Source organism: Cnephaeus nilssonii (assembly GCF_951640355.1).
Source record: "Cnephaeus nilssonii genome assembly, chromosome: 3".
In the NCBI taxonomy this organism is placed as follows: Eukaryota; Metazoa; Chordata; class Mammalia; order Chiroptera; family Vespertilionidae; genus Cnephaeus; species Cnephaeus nilssonii.
This window is the reverse complement of record NC_137074.1, coordinates 19330930-19356743: the sequence shown is the minus strand read 5'-3', so window position 1 is coordinate 19356743 and position 25814 is coordinate 19330930.

Sequence of the window (25814 nt, the reverse complement as noted above, 5' to 3'; positions counted from 1 at the left end):
AATAAAGACACTTTCAGACATAAAGATCTGAAAAAAATTTGCAACCACTGGGTATTCACTAAAGGAAAACTTAGATGACATACTTGAGAATAGTTTTCTTTTTGGGGTCTGATAAAAATGTTCTAAAATTAACTGTAGTGGTGATGGTTGTATAGCTCTGAATATCCAAAAACCGTTCTATATTACACTTTCTTGTGTACAAATGAATGAATTGTCTGACGTCTGAAGAGGATTGAATAGTGTCCCCCTGAAATTCACGTCTACCTGGAACCTCAAAAGGTGCCTTCTTTGGAAACAGGATCTTTGCAGATGTAACTAGATAAAGATCTCAAGAAGAAATTATCTTGGGTTTAAGGTAGGCTTCAAATCCAATGGTCAGTGTCCTTATAAGAAGAGAAGACACACAAAGACATAGAGAGATCATGTGGGGATGGAGGCAGAGAATCAGTTATGTTGGCACAAGCCAAGGAATGCCGGGAGAGACAAGAAATTGGAAGAGCAAGTAAGGATGCTTCCCTTTTGCCTTTGAAGAGTGTGGCCCTGCCAACACCTTGATTTCAGACTTCTGGCCTCTGTAACTGAGAGTGAATAAGTTTCTAATGTTTTAAGTCACCAAGTTTGTGGTGACAGCCCTAGGTAAGTAATAACAGCATGTGAATAATGACTCACTAAATCTAATGTACTGTATATGATGTTCTTGAAGAAGAAAATAAATTCTCCAAGAAGGAATTCTGAGATGCAAGAAGGACCAATGAACAAGAGACTTGGGAACTATATGGGTAAGTCTGGAAAAAAATACTTGATGGTATAAATAGTAATACTTTATTTGAGTATTTCAATTAAGATAGAACATAAATATTCAGCAAAAGTAACATGTAAGATGAAGGGGAAATGATAGGAGTTAAAGGTAAAATATTTGGGCGGAGGTTTAAAATATTGAAAAATTTTGCCTGGCCGGTATGGTTCAGTGGTAGAGCACCAACCTCTGAACCAAGACGTCATGGTTTGATTCCCAGTCAGGAATTGTAGGCTTGGATTGTAGGCTCAATCCCCAGCAAGGGGCATGCAGGAAGCAACTGATCAATGATTCTCTCTTATCATTGATATTCCCATCTCTCCCTCTCCCTTTCTCTCTGAAATCAATAAAAATATAATTTATAAAATAAATTTAAAAATAAATAAAATATTGAAAAATTGTAGGTGTTAAAATAAATTTTCATATTGAAATCTTAAGGTTAACAATTAAATGAGTTGAAATATCATATGTAATTTTTTTAAAAAAATATTTTTTATTGATTTTTCACAGAGAGGAAGGGAGAGGGATAGTTAGAAACATTGGTGAGAGAGAAACATCGATCAGCTGCCTCCTGCACATACTGGGGATGTGCCTGCAACCAAGGTACATGCCCTTGACCGGAATCAAACCTGGGACCCTTCAGTCCGTAGGCCGACGCTCCATCCCCTGAGACAAACCAGTTAGGGCTCATATGTAATTTAAAAAACATTTAAAAAATTTAGAATTATAAAGTCAAACGTACAAAAGAAAGAAGAGGGAAAAGAGGCTTAAGACAGAAGTCAACTTGGTTTTTTTTTTTTTTTGAAAAAAGTCTATGCTATCTCCAAGAGGAATCTCAAAAGCAAAAGACACAAAAAGATCAAAGTGAAAGACAGAAACAATCCTAAGGTGACTGAGTATTCTGTTTTGTACTAATCTCTGCTTTTGTGTATGTTTGAAAAATGTCCATAATGAAAAGACAGGTAAAAGAAAAAGGATATTATTGGAGGAATGACAGATATTGAAGGTACAGTAAGAGATTTCTGTGAACGAGTCTATTCTAATGAATAAAGAATCACAGACAAAATGAAAAATTTCCCAGAAAATAGAACTTGGCGAAACTCAATCAAGAATAAGAAATCTTAGTACTCACATATCTATTAAAACATTAAAGTAGTTGTTTAAAATATCTTCACAAAGAAAATGCTAGACACTGACACTTTTACTACTGAGTCTACCAAGGTTTCATGGAGGAGTTAATTGCAATGCTTTAAAACTTTTCCAGAGAACATTAAAAGAGTGAACACTCTCCAATTTATTTTATGAGGCTCATATATTTTGAAACTAAAACCAGACTAGGATATTATAATGAAAGAAAATTATAGGACAATCTCTTTCAAAAACATGTATTCAAAAACTTCTAAACAAAACATTGGCAAACAAAATCTAGCGAAGCAAAAAACCATAGTGTAACAATACAAAAACATGTTCAAGTTGAGCATATTGTAAAAATGTATCCTGTGCTAGAAATTGGTCTTCTGTAGTTTTTAATCTGTTGTAGGAACCCGCCCCCCCCCCCCGCCCCCCTCAAGACAACCAGACCTTCCTGGCTTTTTTTTTCTGTTGGCATCATTGCTTAGTAGAGTCTTTCTGAATCAGGCTTTGTTCTGAGCTCCTACCAGGATTTGGCAAATGCCCCCAGAGAAGAAGATAGCCAGTGGCCATAACCAACATCTCACCTAGGAAGGACTCCTCTGTCTTTGGAATTATAGTCCATCTAATCATGATTGTTTCTATAGTTCTTCATTTTCATTACTTTTCGGCATTCATTTGAATGTATATATTCTAAATTATCCATTTACTTCTCATGGAACCGAGGTGTTTTCAGTACTTCATTATTATCAATAACGTTACTATGAACTTTTGGCACCTGTCTCCTGAAGCACATATAGGGGACAGACCTAAGAGAGTGAAATTGCTCAGCGATAGTATAACAGCATATGTGTATGTTCAACTTTGGTAGTTAACAGTGTGGTTTTTCCAAATTGTTGACCAATTACTATTCCCATCAGCAGAGTTAAGAATTTTACTTGTTTTCATTTTAGCTATTCTAATAACACCTGGTGAGAACTCATTGTGTCTTTAATGTGCATTTCCCAGATTACTAATAAGTTTGACAATCTTTTTTTCTGTTTACTGACTATGTGGACGTCTCATTTTTTGAATTTCTATTCAAGTGTCCTGTCCATTTTCCCCACTGTGGTCCTCTCTCATATTGGTTAGCAGAAGCTTTTTAATATGTTCTGGATATGAGTCATTGGTTAGAATTATATATGTTATTAATATTCAAGTGTAAAAAACAATGAAATATTATACTCATAATTGATAAACAGTAAAGCAGAAGTTATTAAAATTTAGCTTGTTTAGGAATTACCTAATGGTGTTTAATAAAATAAAGGTTTCTGGGCAGTCCCTTTCACAGGAGATTCTAAGTCAGCGAGGTTGGAGTGATACCCAGTCATGTGCATTTACACTAACATCTCAAACTTGGAGAAACCTTGGTCTGAAGAACCACAGTGTGCCCCCTGCAGCGTGGGAATGAGTAACTAGTAGCCAAGTCCTTCTCTGGCCATCTAGTGCATAACCTCCAGTTTCTAACCTCCATAATAATTTGCCGGAAACCCCAGAAAAAGCCCAACTTCATAATGCCCCAGTTTCCTTCTCTGTGAATTAATTATGGACTCATATTATTTCATATTTACAAAGTGCTGAAAGTGCATTCCTGGAGCAGAATGCGTACATTAAAACATTTGATAATAAATACAGATTACATTGGAGAGGAGCTCATGGGCTTGTGCTTCATTCTGTTGGACTTGAAATATATTAAAATGCTCACCATCTGGGTTGAATCAACAGTTATTTCTTTTCACATTTGAATGTAGTCCCAACTTGGTGACAAAGGGCTAAGAAATATGTTCTAAAATCGGTCAGAGAGAGAATGAATTACCTAACCTCATGCCTCTTTTCCATTTTCTTCAGGCTCCATTTCAGTCATGCACAAACTCTTGCTACAACTTGGTACTTGAATATAAAGCATTAAAGTGTTGATTGGCAAGGTTTTGATTTCAGGGATCAGGGAAGGGCTACAACATTCTGAGGCTTGTTTTTATTCTTTTCTTGATTTCCTGTGTAATGTTATGCTCCTCCATCTGCACTCAGGGTTCTATTAGAGTAAAAGAGAGATTTCGGTCACTTGCTTTCATTGGTATGTAACTGCATTTAGAAAAGCAGCTTCCCAATAGAGGTGCAGGAGCTTATGTGCAGAAAGGTCATTCTTACTACATCTTGAAGTTGGAATAATGCAGTTATGAGAATAAGCTTTATACTTCCCACCCAGCATATCCTCTTATGTTCAGTTTTTAAAAAAGCAAGTCTTCCACCAAAGGTGCTGTGAGATTTTTCTCTACTTACCTATTAAATTGAAGCATCTACCTTTTGAAGATCGATGAGGATGGTGCCATGGTTATGTGATAGTTATTGTTTTTAGCCCTGCAGTAGGTTTTCCCATGTGCTCCTCCCAACTTATATATTGGACCCTTTCTCTACCCACCTCAATATTAATATACAGGAAAGAGACAAGTCTTTAAAAAATATATATTTTATTGATTTTTTACAGAGAGGAAGAGAGAGGGATAGAGAGTTAGAAACATCGATGAGAGAGAAATATCCATCAGCTGCCTCCTGTACACCTCCTACTGGGAATGTGCCCACAACCAAGATACATGCCCTTGACCGGAATCGAACCTGGGACCCTTGAGTCAGCAGGCCGACGCTCTATCCACTGAGCCAAACCGGTTAGGGCAAAGAAAGAGACAAGTTTTGTCCAACAGGAGCACCCATCTCCCTGGACACATAACTTGGTTCTGAAGTAACTTAAGGACATCAGCCAACCAATCAGACTCCTAAAAACATTTCCATTGTTTTTCCATTGTTCCAAGGAGGAAAAAAAATTGTCTCTTGCCTCTGTGATCCCCTTGCTGGAAGGATCTGAATCTGAGGCCACTGGCCACTACCCTCCTCATCACGTGGATGAAGTCTGCCAACAATAGGAGAAAATGAGGCCCCCACTCTGACAGAAGCACAGTTGATACATGAGAGAAAGGGTCTTAATGACCTGGTCCTGGATATATTTATGCCACTCTTTCCCTAATTTCTTTCCCTCCCTCCCTCCTTCCTTCCCTCCCTCCCTTTCTTCCTTTCTTTCTCTCTTCCTCTCTTTCTTCTTCTCTTCCTCTCTTCTTCTTCTTCTCTCCTCCTCCTCCTCCTCCTCCTCCCCCCCCCCCAGTTGAGTTTGGTTTCTGCTATTTGCAACTAAAATTGTCTAGATACCAATAAGCAACAACAATAAAAACCAGAAATAGAAAAACATTCAGGAATTTAGTAATCCCTTTAATTATATAAATGAGTTTTTGGTTATGTCACAGACCTTGTCATTTTCCTCTATACCTTGGTTTTGTGTCAGGATTATTTATTTCTCATATATCCAATAGTAGTAAATTGCTATTTCTTGACTGTGGATATAGGAACTCTTACTAAGTTTAAGCAGACCCCTTCCCAAATTCCTATATAGCCTGTACACAGTGTCAACCTTTTGCCTCTTTCTGCTCCTTAAGCTTTGGAAGCCAGAAATCATTATGGAGATGGAAATGTCTCTTTCTTTATGGGAGAATTCAAGTGTAGCTAAACAGGTTTATTCTTTTTTTTAAAAAAACTTTATTTTATTGTTGACACCATTACAAATGTCCCCATTTCCCCTCACCTTGCCACCCCCCGCCCCCCAGCTGCCACCCCCATTCCCTCTGGCCATCATGAACAGGTTTATTCTCTTTGGACATCATGATTCCTAGCTTTAGCTTATTAACACTTTAGGAGGAAGTTTGCCTTTGCCATTGGAAATGTTATTTCAATGCTTACAAGTCAGGTGGATTAAAGATAGGGTGTAACTTGTCATACACACTGGGACACTTTTGAGAGTGAAAGGGGCCTCTCTATGAAGTAGACCTGGGACAGTGACAATAGATGCACACCAAGAATATGCTGGGAACAGAGGGATATATGGGTATTCTAGCCAAATAAGATGTTGGCTCTTTCTCTCGACTGATGATTTTCAAACTGGTTTCACATTGTTTATTCCTGGAAAACTTTAAAAATAGTATAGAAGCCAGGTCGCCCCACCCAGAGATTTTGATTGAATTGTCTAGGGTGCAATCTGGGAATTTCACTGTAAAAAAAAATTCCTTTGGTCATTCTGTTGCATAGCAAGTTTGAGAACCATAATACCATTGCTTTAGTTTAACTACTTGAATTTTAGTATACAAGTATCTAACCCTTAGACGCAAAAGGATAATATCTGACCTCTCTTCTTCCATGAGCTAGGTGTATGACCATGAACAGATAATTTTCTGGTCTTCAGTGGCTTCACCTATGAAAAAATGGAGCTTGGACTGGAAAAGCTCCCAGGACCTATTGGACTCTGATATTCTACAGTCCTGATCCTGTTGAGGAAATTTTCTTTCAAGGGATTAAAAATTCTTGAAATCAGAACCTAGTTCCCCCAGTCCCAGATCATGAGAGAACATTACTTGGAGGAAGGATAAACCGAGTTCATTTTTTAAAAGCCAACGATTTGTGGTATAAATGAAGTGATAGAACATACCCACGTTTTTGTTCCAGTGCTGTTTGACAGTGCTTAGCTGTTTTGGTGCCAGCTAAGAGGATGAAAGGCCTGCAACCCTCAGAGAGATTCTGTAATCTTTGCAATCCAATCCGGCACAACACCCAACCACCAAAATGTCGAAGGACAGGGTTACTTTTCTCAGAAAGAATTTTTATGGATTTATGCTGCTGTGGGTGTGTCTTGGTAATGACTTAATTCAGTATGTTCTCCTTGTCTATAAATGGAGATAAACTGAGGGATATAAAACTTGTCTAAAATAAGAGGCCGAGTGCAGGGTGTGAAATGTATTTTGTTAAATGTTTTTATGATTGTTTCTCATTCCCTTAAAGAACAAGATCCTTTAAAGCTTTAATGCTAGTGTTGAGTTACTTTAAGAAATATAAAATTCCCTATGCCTCTGTCCGCTTCTTTTGCCCTATCTATCTTAATGCATCAGGTAGGACATACTAAACCTGCCCTTTTCCATACCACTCCATAGCACTTCTTCCACAAACTCACGAACGAGCAACCCTCCCTACCCTTAAATATCCATCTGCCTTCTGTAGAGTAGTGCCTCATAAATAAAAATGTGGAGGACTATCTCACATCTTAACATTTAACTTCTGAGATAATCATATTTGTCCAAAACATAATTGAGTTCCTGTTGTGTCTTCAGCAGACCTTTAAATTTTATACTACACTGAGGTTTGTTGTGTTCCACCCCCCATCTCTGTATCTCAGACTGTAAGGCCCCCAAAAGTGATCCATTCTGCATAATAATTTTTCGCTGCCTAAGTTTCAACCCCAAAGAAAAACTCCCTTTCCTGGCAATGGTATCAGCTAAGAATTAAGGGTGGGGGTGGGGGTGGGGAATCAGATTTAAAAAGGAAAAAAAAAGATTCTAAGTTTTTTTCTTCTTTTTAGAAAAACATGTTTTAATTGATTTTAGAAAGAGAAGAAGGGAGAGGGATAGAGAGATAAAAACATCAATGAAAGAGAAACATTGATCGGCTGCCTCCTGCACGCCCCCTCCTGGGGATCAAGCCTGCTACCCAGGCATGTGCCCTGACCAGGAGTCAAATGGGTGACCTCAAGTTCAACCACTGAGCCACACTGGCTGGGCCTAAGTTTTTTCTTATATGAATTTCTCAGAACAAGTTGAGTTCATGTTTTGTGGTACTTGGTACACATTTCCCCATCAGATGGAGCTGTGAATGATGATTAGCTATTTAACCAGTCTAAAAAAAACCTATTTAACTTGTATAAACACAGGACTATGTATAAATGATGTGCAAGCGAATAATTGAACAGAAGCTGGGCAGGAAGGAGACCTAGTCTACAGAGAGTATCTGAGGGTGATATTCAGTCCTGAATGGCATTTTCTCCTCTTTTCCTGGGCAAAACACTGGCCCCAGATAAAACTATAACGATCACTAATGTCTTTTGGATCCTACCTTCCTATTTATATTTCTTTCCAATATTTTCAGGATCTCTCTCCAGTGCCTTCTTAGGTTTATAACTATACAGTTGACCCCTTAATAATACAAATTTGAAGTGCACAGGTCCACTTATATGTGGATTTTTTTTTCAATAAATAATAGTACTGTTTTCGATCCATGGTTGGGAATCCATGGATGAAGAGAGCCAAGTGCAAAGTTGATATATACCATTTTACTTAGGGGACTTGAGCATTTGCAAATTTTGGTATCCATGGGGTCCTGGAACCAATCCCCTGTAGATACCAAGGAACAACTAAGTTTTGGGATAGTCAAAAAAGTTATACATGGATTTTTGACTGTGTATGAGTTTTTGTTTTTGTACCTTGCCTTCTGTCTCTACTGTTTTGTACTTATTCCCTATTCAGATTCTTCAAACCTCTTAAGTGAAATGTCTGATGTCTGAAACTCTTCCTAATCACATTTTAGTATAAAATAATCTGATTTAAATATAACACTCCAAGATTGTTTTTACTTTAACGGAAGACACGTGTTAACCTAAAAGTATTTCCAATAGTGGAGTTTTATATAGTAAGACATGTTAATTGTCATGTTTGCTGAGTGCTTAGAAATAGACCTCGTTTACTGTCTTTACTGAGGTTTAACCAGGGAAAGGATTTCATTTAAATCTTTTTTTTTTTTTTTTTTTGTGAATTCAGACTGGGCATCTCAGACAGATAATACTTTAGGGCTGAAGCTGGGTTACAACCCAATAGGGTTAGACTTCATTTCTTCTTCCATTCGTTACATGAAATAAATGTATTAAATAACAAAGTGATGGCATAAATGCCTATAATACTCATTTATTTTTTACCACACTGTATATCTCTTGATACAGCTTTATTTAAAACTCTACAATACCCCCTTCCTCCCAATATTGCTCTTTTGTCTAAACTCCAAAAATGCTGTAAACCTAGACTAGTGTATATTACTTGAACATTCCTGAAAATTCTTACATTATCTATACTAATAAAAGGGTAATATGCTAATTGGACCAGGTGATCGGACATCTTCCAGACGTCCAACTTCCTTCTGGACAGTTAGGGCAGGTTTAGTATGTCCTACCTAAGCGACCGGCCAGTAGCTATGATGTGCACTGACCACCAGACTGGCAGGGGGGCAGTTAGGGGCAACCAGGCCAGCAGGGGCACAGTTGGGGGGGCGGCCAGGCTGGCAGGGAGGCAGTTGGGGGGTGGCCAGGCTGGCAGGGGGCAGTTGGGGGCAACCAGACTGGCAGGGGGGCAGTGACCAGGCTGGCAGGGGACAGTTGGGGGGTGATCAGGCCAGCAGGGGGGACAGTTGGGGAGTGACCAGGCTGGCAGGGGGGCAGTTAGGGGGCGATCAAGCAGGTAGGCAGGCGAGCGGTTAGGAACCAGCGGTCCCGGATTGTGAGAGGGATGTCAGTCAGACATCCCCCGAGTGGTCCCTGATTGGAGAGGGTGCAGGCTGGGCTGAGGGACCCTCCTGTGCACAAATTTCATGCACCGGGCCTCTAATGTGTATGTGTGTGTGTGTGTGTGTGTGTGTGTGTAAAGCCTAAGCGACCGGCCAGTAGCTATGATGTGCACTGACTACCAGGGGGAAGATGCTTAAAGCAGGAGCTGCTGAGCAACAGCAACTTTGCAGAGTGCCCTCTCACACTCCTGGACCCCTTGGGGGATGTTGGACTGCCGGTTTTGGCCTGATCCCTGCAGTATAGGCCGAGGGACCCCACCTGCCGGAGAGACCCTGCTCATTCCAAAGATGCCCTTCGAGCCCTGGCGCCACCCTAGGTGCAGCTGGCTGGGGAGGGACTGCGGGAGGTTGGCTCCAGGGCGTGTCCGGCCCGTCTTACCCAGTCCTGCCCTGCCAGCCACCTTTTAATTAATTTATTTTCAATGTGCATGAATCTGTGCACTGGGCCTCTAGTAGAAGTAATATAACCTCATTATAGAAATTTTTTTGGGAAAAAGGAAAACACCATCTACAATAGTATTACCCTAGTATAAATTGCTACATATTAATATGATATTATTTTGAACTTTTTCTCCTCCATTTTTTTGCTCAATAAAAGTGTAGTGATCATTACACTGAGCACTTTACATCAGATAAAGCACCCAGGTTCTCCTCCCACTTTAACCTAATGAGGATGCTTGTTATTAGCTTATATACTGTCAGAATCAGACTATGAAATGGTTCATGTTAATATCTATTAAATTCTGAAACTCCAGGGACAAAGTCTACATTTACCTTAGAAAAAAATGATGATCTTGAAAGTGATAATAACATTGCTTAATGCGATACTATTATAATGGTTATATTTTTCATATATTTAACATTATGATGCTATGTGTTTGCCTCTTACATTCTTGTCTGGATAGCAAGAGGATGTGCCATACCTTGTCAAGGTGCCTCTGTATTATGATGTAGTCAAAGATACTGGGGGAGGTGAAGAGAGCCTCATATTACCCTTTTTGGGCCTAATTTCCTCATTTGTAATAATGGAACTGAACTAGATGATCAGTTCTATTTAAGCAATATATTCTGCAGAGTTGAAAACCTGAAGCATTTCCTTGGTTTAGTACAGAGTTATTTTTAGATAGTGCCTGTGTGTTCTTAAGACATATCATGTATGACATTAGTCTTCTAAGATTTTTTTCTTAAATATCTTCTAAAAGAATTTTGAAAAACTATATACTTATCCATCTACATGTGCATTTAAAATTTCTCCTCATAATTCAAAAGGATATCATTTCCAGTATAAGGTAAATATTGACCTTTAAAATAAAACTCTATAACAAGAACTCAATGTAACCTAAAAATAACAGTACTATGTTACTAACTATAATCCAGTCCAAAATTGGTGAGTAAACTTTTTAAACCAGAAATTTCACTTGTATTTTGCTTTGTACTTGTATTTCTATTTAACTGCTCCCACAGAATTTTATCCTAACTTAATATATTTTTATGCTTAAGATATTTTATTAATAATCAGATTGCTCTGTAATAAAAAAATCTATACCCACTTGGAAATAATTTTTAAAGATTTGTATCTATAAGGGTCTTACTATTCAAACATTTTAAAAATGAGTTTTCATTATAATTATTAGTACACAATTGAACTAAACAGCACAGATATAAATTTTGAAACATAATTATTAAGGAAATGCATTTCTTGGGGAGATGGTTGGAAATATTTTACAAAGGACCTTATGCAGACATGGGTGAAGATTATTGCTAGAATGAGACAGGGTTGAACATCAATTCTGTTTGATTTTTTATATTTACAGATGGAAAGAGTATGTCTATTTAAATAAGTAGATAGGAATGGACGTTTTTACAGTAATGTCATTCAAATTTTGAACTTGGGAGTCATGTGCAAAAAATCATACGTGATCTTTGTGATAGTTAACTTGGCAAGGCTATGGCTGGCTCCCATTTAATTGATCAAATACTGGTCTAGATGTTGTTGTGAAGGCATTTGTGGAGATGATTCACATTATAATCAGTGCCTCTAAGTAAAGTACATATAGATATGTATAGCTATCTCTATATATAAAAGGCTAATATGCAAAGTGTCCCCTCGGGAATTCCACCGAGAGACCGTGAGTTCGATCACTCGCTATGATGTGTGTTGACCACCAGGGGGCGGCGCGGAATGAAGGAAGGCCCCGGCCAGCAGCTGGCAGCTGGGGAAGGAAGGCCACAGCAACAGCTGGAAGGCCCTGATCGGCCCTGACCGCTGGCCAGGCCTAGGGACCCTACCCATGCACAAATTTCATTCATCGGGCCTCTAGTAGATTATATAGATAGATATAGATATAGATATAGATATAGATATAGATATAGATATAGATATAGATATAGATATAGATATAGATATAGATATAGATATATAGGTTGATTTGGTTACTCCTAAATTTTTTTAAGGCAAAGAACTGAGTACTCCCTGGCTGTGAAAAATGATTTCATACCCAACCCTTACTTAACTTTTTCAACACCCACACCAATATTTCAAATAAGGTCTTTGGTAAAGCAGAAGGAGAATAATCATGAAAGAGATTTAATTCTGGGAAACTATCCTTGTCCCAATCCTCCATGGAAATGCTCTTGGCTAGCCTTAGGATTACTATATCCTAGTCTCAAAACAACTAATGTAAACCATCTTGCTACCTACATTGTTAAATACTTTATTTATTTATGAACAGCATTTTGACTATGGTAGAAATAAATGTTTAAGCACAGAAATAAGACAAAAATCAATAATGATCATTTATTGGAAATAATATTTTAATGATATTAATGTTATTGATATTCAGTTAAACATATTTCAACAACCTAGAGCTCGTTGATCAAATTCCTTACAGTACATTTGCAAATGAATCATACATTTTTACATATGTCTAGTTAATATATTATGCTCAACTGAGTAACTGATGCTCATCATTTATTTTACTACTGAGAGAACACATGAAGTTTTGTTTTGGAAATACTATTTGGTATAGTATCTAAAATTCTTTTTTTAGGTCATAAATTGGGAAAAGGGATATCAGCTTCATGACATCTAACCCAAACACTTTTGGTACAAAGAGCCCAGAGTTTCTCCTAGACTTAGAATAGTTTGACACCTCGTAGGGGGCTTCATAAACATTTGATGAATTGATTGAAAGGGCAAATATAGGTGCTCAAGTATAAAGTACCTAAAATTATGGTTGTATTTGAAAGTGAAGCACTCACTTTCATGAAAATAAATCTATAGAGTGACATGAAAGATGTGAGAATATGATAACAAACTGGTTGAATGAAAGGGCCTACTGATAGCAAAGGATTGACACCCATTACCTGTAGGCTGTTTTATTTCATTTAGATGATTATTATTACCAATACTGTGAAGTCTTCTTACTACTGAAATGTAACCTTCATTAATTAACTGTATAAAATATGATCCAAAAACCTTTAAGTGAATTAATAGGTGTACGTGTGCAGTAAGTGGTATTATCATTCCAGTGGTTATTACCCCCAGCTTGCTTTGTTCTTTTCACTGGAATACTGTCAGTAGAACTGGCAGTGTTGATTAATGTTTGATACATCATCTGAATTCCTTTCCGTCTCAAAATTCTTTATTTAAGAACTATACTTTCTTTAGAGAGTTAATGTTGTGATTCAAAAAAATTACTAATATTTTTTCCTGTATGTGTGTATGCATGTGTGTGTTTGCTGTTTGATATAATGCATAAAACTGAATCGAACAAACTTTACACTTAGACAACGATGTCTTATTTCAAAAATTTGAAAAGAAGTTAGATGGTACAATAACTTAGGGGGGAAAAAACAAGGTTTCATGCCTTCTGGTTTCCCAATTAAAATGAGTCCATTTCTAGGTTGGGAGAAAATGTCAGTAAGATCATTTTTTCTATTTGAAAATCATACAAAGCTTCTCGGAGTCACACAGCCCTGGAGTGCAGCTGAATGCTGTCTCCTCCCATCTATAAAAGCCGTTGTCTGCTTTAAAAGGAAAGCTCTCAGGGTGACTTTAATGTTGCGTGTCTGAAATACAGCTTGAAAAGCTCTGCTCAGGGCTGAACAGACCATGAAGGTAATGGTTATTATCTACCTCACATTTAAAAAGAAGAAACAAGCCAACACAAAGACTTAATGTATTGTCTTTAGGCTCTGCTTTGAAAAGAACTTTAGTATTTCTTTAAAAATCTGCTTTTATTCTGCAGGATTACCTATTACTACTATTGCTCTGACTTTTACCTTTGTGCTATTATATTCAACCATCTTTCACTGAATTTTTGCTTCATTAAAAATATAATTGAGCAAAATATCAAAGATTACATTTACCATAAATTATTTATCCTAAACTGCATACGCAGAACAGCTAGATAAAGATACTGCCACCAATTCAATTTTGATGGTTCAAGAGCATTCCCTGCTCCCTCCCCAGCACCAGTGGTATGCTGGAACTGGCTGGCACTGGCTCCTGGGAGTTGATTGTTAAATTTTCAGAAATCATGTTGGTAGCTTGAAATCATGGAGGGAGTATTTATAGCAAACGTTACAAATCAGCACTTTTTTTTTTTTTTCTCCACAGAGAGAAGTTCTTAAACACTAACCCTCATACGACTACCTATGTGTATATTCACACACACTCAGTGATGTTGTATCGATAGGGGTGAAAAATTCAGTGATTCATAATTAATTGGTTGCTAAAATTCTCTGTGAATCAAACATATTATATTCTTAGAAGAAAAAGACGAAAGCTAGGAAAAAGATGAATGTCTTGTAGGAAATTTATAAAGTGGTTTTAGAACATACAGTTCTAGATTTTTCTCTCCAATTGAAAACATGTTCAGTGAAAATGAATAACTGGTTTATTATCCTAAACAAGGGCTCCATTTATAACTGAGCAACTGTCATTTTTTTTAGGGGAAATTTCTTATAAGACTCTTCCTCTTGCCTTAAAAAGGAGCCCAAACTTAGACTCAATTACCATTTAATGCGAGGCAATGTTTCTTGGCAAAGCAAGAGAATTGTAGTGCTTTTCTGCCAGTATAGAGTTAGCCTCGAGGCACACTGCTCCAAATTGTTGCTTATATTGTTCCCATTTACGAGTGCCTTTATCGTATCTAATGTAATACAGACACAGGGAAAGTAAAGAGTCAATGTTGGTGGTGGTACTATGAGTTGCACATACTTACTGCCTGAGTAGTATGTGCACCAAGACTGGGTAATGAACTGATACTAGCATCTGTTGTGCCTAAATAACCTTCATAATGGAACACTGAGATTGCTCTCTTCTGCCCCAGAGTTCACATGTAAAACTTCTTGATGTTGGAGACTGCTAAGGTTGATATGCAGACCAATGCAGTCCAAGATTTTCTCACAGGCTACTAATTTTTTACTAGAGGCCCGGTGCATGAAATTCGTGCATGGGGGTGCGGGGTGGGGGGTGCGGGGAGATGTGTGTCCCTCAGCCCAGCCTGCACCCTCTCCAATCTGGGACATCCCTCTCACAATCCAGGACTGCTGGCTCCCAACCGCTCGCCTGCCTGCCTGCCTGATTGCCCCTAACCACTTCTGCCTGTCAGCCTGATCACTCCTTAACCACTCCCCTGCCAGCCTGATTGACGCCTAACTGCTCCCCTGCCGGCCTGATTGCCCCTAACTGCCCTCCCCTGCCAGTCTGGTCACCCCTAACTGTCCTCCCCTGCAGGCCTGGTCCCCCCAACTGCCCTCCCCTGCAGGCCTGGTCACACCTAACTGCCCTCCCCTGTCGGCCTGGTCACCCCTAACTGCTTTCCCCTGCTGGCCTGGTTGCCCCCAACTGCCTTCCCCTGCAGGCCTGGTTCCCTCCAACTGCCCTTCCCTGCAGGCCTGTTTCTCCCCAACTGCCCTCCCCTGCAGGCCTGGTCCCCCCCAACTGCCCTCCCCTGCAGGCTGGTTGCCCCTAACTACCCTCCTCTGCTGGCCCGGTCATCCCTAACTGCCCTCCCCTGCAGGCCTGATTTCCCCCAACTGCCCTCCCTTTCAGGCCTGGTCCCTACCAACTGCCTTCCCCTGCTGGCCTGATCACCCACAACAGTCCTCCTCTGCCGGCCATCTTGTGGCGGCCATCATGTGTCCACATGGGGGTGGCCATCTTTGACCACATGGGGGCAGCCATCTTGTGTGCTGGAGTGTTGGCCAATTTGCATATTACCTCTTTATTATATAGAATTTTATTTTATTTTTAAAATTGATTTCAGAGAGGAAGGGAGAGGGAGAGAGAGATAGAAATATCAATGATGAGGGAGAATCATTGACTAGCTGCCTCCTGCACACCCCACACTGGGGATGGAGCTTGTAATCCGGACATGTGCCCTGACCGGGAATTGAACTGTGATCTCTTGGTTCATAGGTCAAAGCTCAACCACTGAGCCACTCTGGCCGGGCTCACAGTCTACTTATTAAGAACACTTGTGAGACTTAGGTCATATTTCTACTCATACATATTTTCTTTCACACAGACAGCTCTAAACAATAATAACAAGAGCTTTATAATGGTCTTGTATAAATTTACTCTTTAATAAGCCAGATTGTAGTTATGACAAAAAAACGTATAATTATTATAGTGATGAATTATTCACTCATGATTGATACATACACACATCTATAATTATGTGATAATATGGAGTCTCATCTTTAGTAAAGTATTATTTAATTTCATTTTTATGGGACTTGAGATAAAATTATGTAGTGTGTAATTACATTTTGTAAATTTTCCATTTGTTTTGGAATAGTATATGTATTCTCTTTTTGAGAGAGCCCACATTAAAGTTTCCTCACATGATTATGGTCTTGTCAATTTCTCCATTGATTTATTTATCTTGATTGTTTATCCTTCTTGGTGAATTATTTCTTTATAATCCAAAATATTAGTCTTTTTCCTTTTTAATATTTTGAAGCCTATATTTTGCTATTAAATATTAATACATTATATTTCTTTTTGTTAACATTTACCTGTTATAGATTTTTTCATCTTCTATCTTAAATATTTTGTCATTTTGTTTAAAAAAGTCTTTTATAAATTACATAAACTAAATTTAAAATGAACTGAACCTGAGAATTTCTGTCTTTTACAAGATAAATTTAAAACATTCACATTTTATGGTAATTCTTTTAGATTAAGCCAAGAGGAAGAGACATCTGTCTAATGAATAAATATAACTTTATAGTCAACATGAAACATGTTTTTGTCTCTGCAATAATGACTCAAAGCTTTAGAGTTTTAGTTAACTCAGTTTAGCAATATTCCTTCCAAAAGATTACTTTAATTATCTTAAAATTTATTGTTTAAACCTACACTATGTTTAAAACATTCACAATTTTTGTGAATTGCTAGTAAGTTTAGACTTATTTTTTTCACATCATATTTTGTACTCTGCTATCCTTTTAATTCCTTGGTGTTTTCTTTTAAATTTATTTTTGGGCTTATTAATTATTTTGTTTTCACCTCCATCCATAGTTTAGAAGTTCTACATTTTTAAAATAAGTTTTATTTAGGGGTTCCCTACATTTTTGAAAATTTTATTGATTTCAAGGTGAGAATTATAAATATACAACTTGATTTTTTAAATGACTATTATTTTAAAGAAGTTATAGTTTTACAACAAAATGGAGAGGAAGGTACAGAGATTTTCCATATGCCCCCTGAAACCCACTCAAGACTCCATTATTCACAAGACTCACCAGAGCGGTACATATATTACTAACAATGAACCTACATTGACACAACATAATAACCCAATATCCATAGTTCACCTTAGGGTTCATTCTTGTACGTTCTGTGAGTTTGGACAGAAATATTATGACAAATACTCATCATTATAACATTGTACAGAGTATTTACACTGACCTAAAACTCCTCTGTGCTCTGCCTGTTCATCCACCCCACCCAGCAACCGCTGATCTTGTTATTGCTTCTATAGTTTTGCCTTTCCCAGAATGTCATATACTTGAATCATACAGGATGTAGTATTTCCAGATTGGCTTCTTCCACTTAGTAATCTGCATTTAAGATTCTCCATGTCTTTTCATGACTTGATGGCTCATTTCATGCAGGACTGAATATTACATTATCTGGATGACCACAGTGTATTTATTCATCTACTGAAGTATGTCTTTTAAAAAATATTTGTTCCCTTCCCCCACCCCCTCCATTTTAGCAATCATCAGCTGTTGTCAATACCTATGGGTCTGTTTCTGTATTTATTTATTTATTTATTTATTTATTTATTTATTTATTTATAGATTCCACATATAAGTGAAATCATATGGTATATGTCTTTGGCTTATTTCACTTAGCATAATATCTTCTACATCTATCCATGTTGCAAATGGCAAGCTGTCATTCTTTTTATTGCCAAATAATATTCTATTATATACATATACCACATCTTCTTTATCCATTCATCTATTTATGGACATCTAGTTTGCTTCTATATCTCTGAAATTTGCTAATCAAGTAAAACCCCATTATACAATACAGTGTTATCAACTACAGTCATCATATTATATGTTTAGATCATCAACCATATTCATCTTAGACAAAAAGACAGCACTCTTTTAAAAATTTTTGCAAAGGAAAGAAATAATTTTGAAGCTAGGATTTTATATCATTTACATGAAAAGGCAAAATAAAGGCATTTTTAGATATTAAAATGTAATTCTCACAAACCCTCTCCAAAAGATTGACTAGGGAATTTACTTTTGAAAACATTAGTAATGAACAAAAGCAGTAATACAATAGTAATTGTAAGGATTAATAATAGTAAAAATAGGTAACTAAAATCCCAGATGATCTAAACATGGACAGAAAGGGGAAGAAGGAAAATATGTATTTGGGTGCCATGAATAAGATTAAGTCAATAACATCTGAAAAGTCCCTGTGACATTTTACCTTCATGAGTCCTAACATGGTTTGGCTAGAACAACTGAAAGACCACATAGATATCCTATATAATAAAAGAGAAACATGCAAATGGACCGTACCTCTGCTACACTCAACAGCCAATCAGGAATAAGTATGCAAATTAACCTGACAAAGATGGTGGGCTAATTTGCATACACAGGCGCTGAGTGGCCTAGGTCCCGGGAACATCCTCGGGACCCAGGCCACTCCTAGCCTGTAGGCCCGTGTGTAGGCCCTGAGTGGCCGGGGTCCCAGAACACCCCCAGCCACTCCGGGCCTACGGGTGCAGGCACCAAGTGGATGTTCCTGCCCCATGGCCGCTTGCATGTGTGCCGGCGCCAAGCAGCGCCCCAGTCCACGCCCCCCAGCCCAGTGCCCACAACGTGGGGCTGCCAGGCTGGGGGGTGTGCCCTCGGTGGCGGTGACCGGGCTGATCAGGGGAAGGTGCCAGCCCCATCACCCCGCTGCTGCAGCTACTGCCAGCCACCACAGCTGCCAAGGTGTTTTCATCAACACAGACTTCAGTCCCTTCACCATGAAAAAATGACAACTTTTTTTAGGCATTTTCAAGATGTGTCTTTCATGGGATATGACATTTCTTTCTTTCTTTTTTTTTTATCCTCACCTGAGGATATGTTTCCATTGATTTTTAGAGAGTGTGGAAGAGAGAGGGAGGGACAGAGAGAAACATCAGTGTGAGAGGTGCACTTCGATTGGATAGTCCTGCATGAACCCTGACCTGGGCCCCAGCCAGGGAGGAGCCTGTAACCTAGGTACAAGCCCTTGATCAGAATCGAACCCGGACCCTGCTGTTGGCAGGCCAAGGCTCTATCCACGGGGAGTGGGCCTAAGCCGTCAGTAGGACATCCCCTGAGGGCTCCCAGTCTGTGAAAGGGGGCAGGCTGGGCTGAGGGAACTCGCCCCCTCCAGTGTATGAATTTTGTGCACCGGGCCCCTAGTATATATATATAGTTTTTAATACTTCAAACAATTTTAAATGAGCCTCACAGCCTTGTTCAGTTTCTGTTGGCTTCCATTTAGTTGTGTCAGTTAAATAACAAATTACCACAAATTTAGTACTAAAAATAACACTCACTTATTTTTTCTTGGTTCTGTAGATCTGAAGTCCAGGCAACTTGACTGGCTCCCTGCCTAGGTCTCACAAGGCTGAAACAGTGTCAGCCAGACTAGGCTCTTATCTGGATGCTGTGAGAAAGAATCTGCTCCCAAGATCACTCAGAACATTGGCAGAATTTGGTTCCTCATGAGCAGTGGTCAGCAAACTGCAGCTCGCGAGCCACATGCGGCTCTTTGGCCCCTTGAGTGTGGCTCTTCCATAAAATACCATGGCCTGGGCTAGTCTATTTTGAAGAAGTGGCGTTAGAAGAAGTTTAAGTTTAAAAAATTTGGCTCTCAAAAGAAATTTCAATCGTTGTACTGTTGATATTTGGCTCTGTTGACTAATGAGTTTGCCAACCACTGCTCATGAGTGTAGGACAGAGGTCTACCTTTCCTTGCTGGCTGTCGGGTGAGACTCTCACTCCTAGAGGTCTCTCTCCAGACCTTGAACATGGCCCTCTCCATCTTCACAGTCAACAATGGTGCTTCAAGTCCTTTTTGTTTCTTGAATCTCTCTGACTTCCTCTTCTACCATCAACCAGCCAAACTCAACAGGTAATGTAATCATGAATAGTCCAGTACATTAGTCTTTTGAGTACGGAATGGGAGAAAATTTATAGTCAGCACTTTGAGAGGAACAGTTTGAGAAAACATAGTTACTGAGAATCTTGACGTACGCACAGGAAAGTATTTTTTAAGTCCTCTCTTTTCAAAGTGCCCACAGTTTTGATTAAATAAAAGGTCATGTTAATTCTTTTGGCATTTAAATCAGTACCTTGAGCATGATTAATTCACTTGGTATTTTATACGTGATTGTCATTAAATGGAAATACTGAATTGGAGTTAGGAAAAAATATATCAAACAATTATCAGTTGATTTTAATTGTGCTAATCTCTTTGTTTAATGTTCTTCCATTAGTTTAATGTAATGAAATAACTGCTTCTATGAAATGTAACACTTTGCATTTCATCTTATGCTTATGAAAAATGAAGGTTTTGAAATAGCATCATGATAAAGATGTAGTAATAATAATAACAATTTCCAACGTGAAATTCATATGGCCATCTGTATTCAAAGGACAAAAGTTTAAAAAAATAGTACTTTACCTTTAAAAAAGAACAATTGCAGAAAGTTAACTTTTAGCCTTTTACTCTTTAAAAATGGATTATGTTAATTTACAAAGTGGAGATTCTCTTATCTAGTTTACTTCTTATCCTTTATATTAGGAAGAATAAAGTAGATGAGTCTCTTGAATAGAATGCAAGCTTTGTTTTGACCCTGGGTCTCCTTGTAACACTTAATTTCCCTTGTTCTACCCAGGGAAATGAAACTTGGGGCTTTGAATTTTATCATTATGGTGAACATTTCATTTCTTGACTTTGTCCAACATTTATGGCCTGTTCCTTGCACAGTAGCCCTTAAAGTTCCTTTGGGAAACTCCCACACTCACTTCGTTAGTACTTTAGTCTTCCCCTAGGCATCAGATGCTCTCTTTCTGTACAAACACCAGTTGACACAGACTTATTCTTGGTACTGGTATTCTCAAGAAACAGCCTGTTAATTACTGCTACTAAGATCCCTGGAGTTTCCCAGGTTCCTGTCCTTCCTGAAGCCGGTTCTATCTAGCTTTTTCTTCAACTTCTTAAACTATCCTTATAGACTTCCAGTGTATTTCTTCCCCACCTCCTCCTCAGGTTGTTAAGTTTCTTTACTTTGCCTGCAGCCAACAAACAAACAAAACCAAAATTCTAATTGATATATTTATTAGATACTCTAAAGTCCCCAATGTTTTAAGGCTATAAGAAGAATTCTGGTGGACTCTGCCACGTTTGTCTCCCCCTGTTTTTTTAAAAAATATATTTTTATTGATTTCAGAGAGGAAGGGAGAGGGAGAGGGAGAGAGAGAAAGAAATAGAAACATCAATGATGAAAGAGAACCATTGATCAGCTGCCTCCTGCACACCCAGGGATTGAGCCTGCAACCCAGGCATGTGCCTTGTCCGAGAATCGAACCATGACCTCCTGGTTCATGGGTCAACACTCAACCACTGAGCTAAAGCCGGCTGGGCTCCCCCTGTTGTTTTAACTATCAGTGGTTCAAATAATAACGCTTAGGATATTCAATAAATTTTCTTTTTTTGTGTTGATGAAATCCCAAACACTGTGTTTGGACAACAACAAAAAAGCGTGTGGAAATCAATCCCATGTCTTTGAACTTTAACCATGTTTGGAGGGGATACTAAATCATCAGGCAGGTTGAAGAGCATTGAAAAGTCAGAGCTGCTTATCCAGTAGCCCAGGACAATCCAGTCCAGGAGAGAATGCTGGCAACCGGAGTCCACATGGCTTTACATTGTGGCATTTCTCAGATGTTTCTCCATACTTACCTTGTATTTTCACATATTTATGTCACATTGGTGATTTCTTAAGACTTCTTTAAGAGACTCAGTTATTTCTTTGTGCTAGGAATTGTAAAAATATTTTATTTAAAATTTCAACTGGTTTTATGCCCTAGCCAGTTTGGCTTAGTGGGTAGAGCATCCACCTGTGGACTGAAGGGTCCTGGGTTCAATTCCTGTCAAAGGCACATGCCTGGGTTGTGGGCTCGATCCCCAGTGGGGGATGTGCAAGAGGCAGCCAATCAATGATTCTCTCTCATCATTGATGTTTCTATCCCTCTCTAGCCCTCGCCCTTCCTCTCTGAAATCAATAAAAATATATTTTAAAAAATAAAATTTCAACTGGTTTTTAAATAGAATTTATTTTTTCTTTGGTTTCTATAAGTAATTATGTCCTTTCTACCATCTATATAATGAAAACCTAAGCGACCATTATGGTGGAACTACCAGAATGACTGGTAGCTATGATGCGCACTGACCACCAAGGGACAGATGCTCACCACAGGAGCTGTCCCCTGGTGGTCAGTGTGCTCCCACAGGGGGAGCACTGGTTAGCCAGAAGCTGGGTTCATGGCTGGAGAGCACAATGGCAGTGGCGGGAGCCTCTCCTGCCTCCACGGCAGCTCTAAGGGGCAGCAAGCAGGCAGGCAATAAGGAGCAAGAGGTCCTGGACTGCGAGAGGGATGTCCGACTGCCGACTTAGGCCCAATCCCTGGGGGTATCGGGCCTAAGCCGGTAGTCGGACATCCCCCAAGGGTTCCCAGACTGCGAGAGAGTGCAGGCTGGGCTGAGGGACCCACCCCTCCCCCCCGTGCATGAATTTCATGCACTGGGCCTCTAGTCCTATATAATAAAACCCTAATATGCAAATCGACCGAACGATGGAACTACTGGTTGCTATGACGTGCACTGACCACCAGGGGGGCAGATGCTCAATGCAGGAGCTGCCCCTGGTGGTTAGTGTGCTCCCACAGGGTGAGCGCTGCTTAGCCAGAAGCCAGGCTCATGGCTGGTGAGTGCAGTGCTAAGGACCCCTAAGGGAGCGAGCCTAAGCTGGCAGGCGGACATCCCCTGAGGGGTCCTGGACTGCTTGAGGGTGCAGGCTGGGCTGAGGAAGCCCCCTCCCTCAGTGCATGTATGTCGTGCACCGGGCCTCTAGTTTATCATAAAGACATGCTGTGCCATACTTTAAAAAAAATTAAACATTTTTTGTAAATGTGCATATTTCATGGCACAAAGGGATGTGTGATGGATGTTAACAAGACTGTAGCTAAAAAAGGAATGTTGTGAAAGCAATGTCAATTCAAAGAAGTATACATATTGAAAGAAAGAAGTAAAGAAAGAGTATTAGAAAGAAAAGTAATAAAATGTTTTTTAAAATGGAAAAGGAAAAGTTTGAAACCCCCAAATAGTCTAGGCCTAAAAGATGTGGCCCGTGGGTCAGATTAAACCCCATAATGTCAATGTAATTATTTGTTTGAGTCCCTGTCTCTGTAGGATTCTAAACATTTTCACTCAACTCCTTCCTTTCTCTGGGCTCAATCCCACTCTTCAAATGAAATGAAGAATTCTAGGGCAGTGGTCTGGGGTTTAGTCAGCTCTGTTTCATGTTCTATCCAGACTTTTCTCTTTATTTCCACTGCCTGGTCTCTTGCATTTGTTTTTATCATATGCCCAATTCTACTAATTGAGTTGTACTTTGGTTCTTGTATCAAGGATAATTTTGGCTGCATATAATAGAATTCTGAATATAATGGCTTAACATAGGAGTTCATATAATATCTCACATATTTCAAATAACAAGAAATCCAGAGTTACACAGTCCAGGACGGTACATTGCTTCACAAGGCCACCAGAGATCCAGATCTTTTCCGTCTTTTGCTCTATCCTCTTTAGTAACTTTATGTATATACACTTGATCACAAAATGGCTGTTACAGTTGTATACATTCAGTCTGAGCTAAAGGCAGGGAGAAGGAGAAAGAGTAAATGGAGTATCGCTGTTTTAGGGAAGCAAAGGCTTTCTCAATGCCTTTCCTCCCTACTTTCATCACATGTGAACATGTCTCATTAAGTTAGTGTATCAGTTTAGGTACATAACAAATAACTACAACACTACAGTGGTGCACAGCAGTAACCACCTATGTATTATGCTGTGGGGCACAGCTCATTCGGGTGGTTCTGCTGAGTTCTGCTGAGCTCACTTATGCATCTGCATGCTAGGCATCTTGAGATCAAGGCTAAGAATTGGTACAGATCATCCTATTGGCCAAAGCAAATCACATGGATGAGCTCAGACTCACCGTAAGAGAACGTAGCATATGTACGTGACAAACCACATGGCCATAGGGAGGGTGAAGAATTGGAGTCTTTAATGCAGTTTCCTACAGACAGAAGGATGCCACACAACCATTCCCAGCTAAGGAGGTGGGACAACAAAATCATTTAGCTGGAGACATTGATATTGAAATAGCACTTATTTCTTTCCTTCCTTCCTTCTTTTTTCTCTCTTCTTTCTCCTTCTTCTCTTCCTTTTCCCCTCCTCTTGCTTCCCCTCCTTCTTCTCTCCCTTCTCTCCTCTATTCTTTTTGTGAGGAAAGAAAAGTACAAATAGATATTGAACAAGCAGCTATCATTGACAGTCATCCTTATCAATATTATACTCTTATGTAATTGCTACTGAATTTCTTTGACACCCTGCCTTTCTTGACTTCTGCCCTTTCTATAGGGTGTTCCAAAAAATGTATAATTATTAATTCCAATGTTTCTTTCTTTTCAGGTTTAGCCCATTGGAATTAATAATTATTCAAAGTGCATATACATTTTTTGGGGGACACACTGTATTTCCTGCTACCGAAACCCTAATACTGAACCTTATCTCCTTGCCAAATTTCCCACTTGTCGCCTCCTGCCGTGCTCCTCTGGTCTTGCTCTCTCCTAGGATTTCCTCTGATTGCCATTGTGCATTCTAGTCACTTAGAATTGCCATTTAATTTTGACCAATATTAAATGAAAGAAAAAATGTAATGGTACATTTTTTTGGATGTTAAATATAGATTATCAAAATTATAATCTCATTTGACTAAATGTAATCAAGAAATAAGATTAGATAAAAGAGTGGGTGAATTAAGTCTGAAGATGTGTATAAAGCTAAAGCAGAAATGAGAATCTCAAATCAATAGCTATTACTGAGAGCCTAATGTGGGCAGGTTTTCTTGAGTGTGATGGTTATTGATTGAAATCAGCAGAGGAAGTGGAGTGGAAAGCAGAGTGGGTGAGTGTGAAGGTTGATGGGGCTCAGGAAGGATAAGATGAGAATAAATGATGGGAAATCTCAGCTGGATATCAAGACTTCATAAGGAAGGCTTTTTTCTGACATTTTAAAGACAATTTTTGTAGCAACTTGGAAACCTTTTAATAAACTAGACTTTATTGTTTTTTAAGTTTTTGTTATGAAATCAAAGCTATCTATCAAATCTTAATATATTTCTGTAATTTTGGCTTCATGCTATCCTATCCTATACGTATAATAAAAGCATAATATGCAAATTGACCAAACGGCAGAATGACTGGTCGCTATGACGCGCACTGACCACCAGGGGGCAGATGCTCAATGCAGGAGCTGCCCCCTAGTGGTCAGTGTGCTCCCACAGGGGGAGCACTGCTCAACCAGAAGCCAGGTTCAGTGCAGCAGCAGTGGTGGGAGCCTCTCCTGCCTCTGCTGTATGTGGGCAGTAAGGAGCGAGGGGTCCTAGACTACCAGAGCCCTGGACTGCGAGAGGGATGTCTGACTGCTAGCTTAGGCCCGATCCCGTGGGGCCTAAGTTCCTGGACTGCAAAAGGGCACAGGCCAGGCTGAGCACCCCCACTCCTG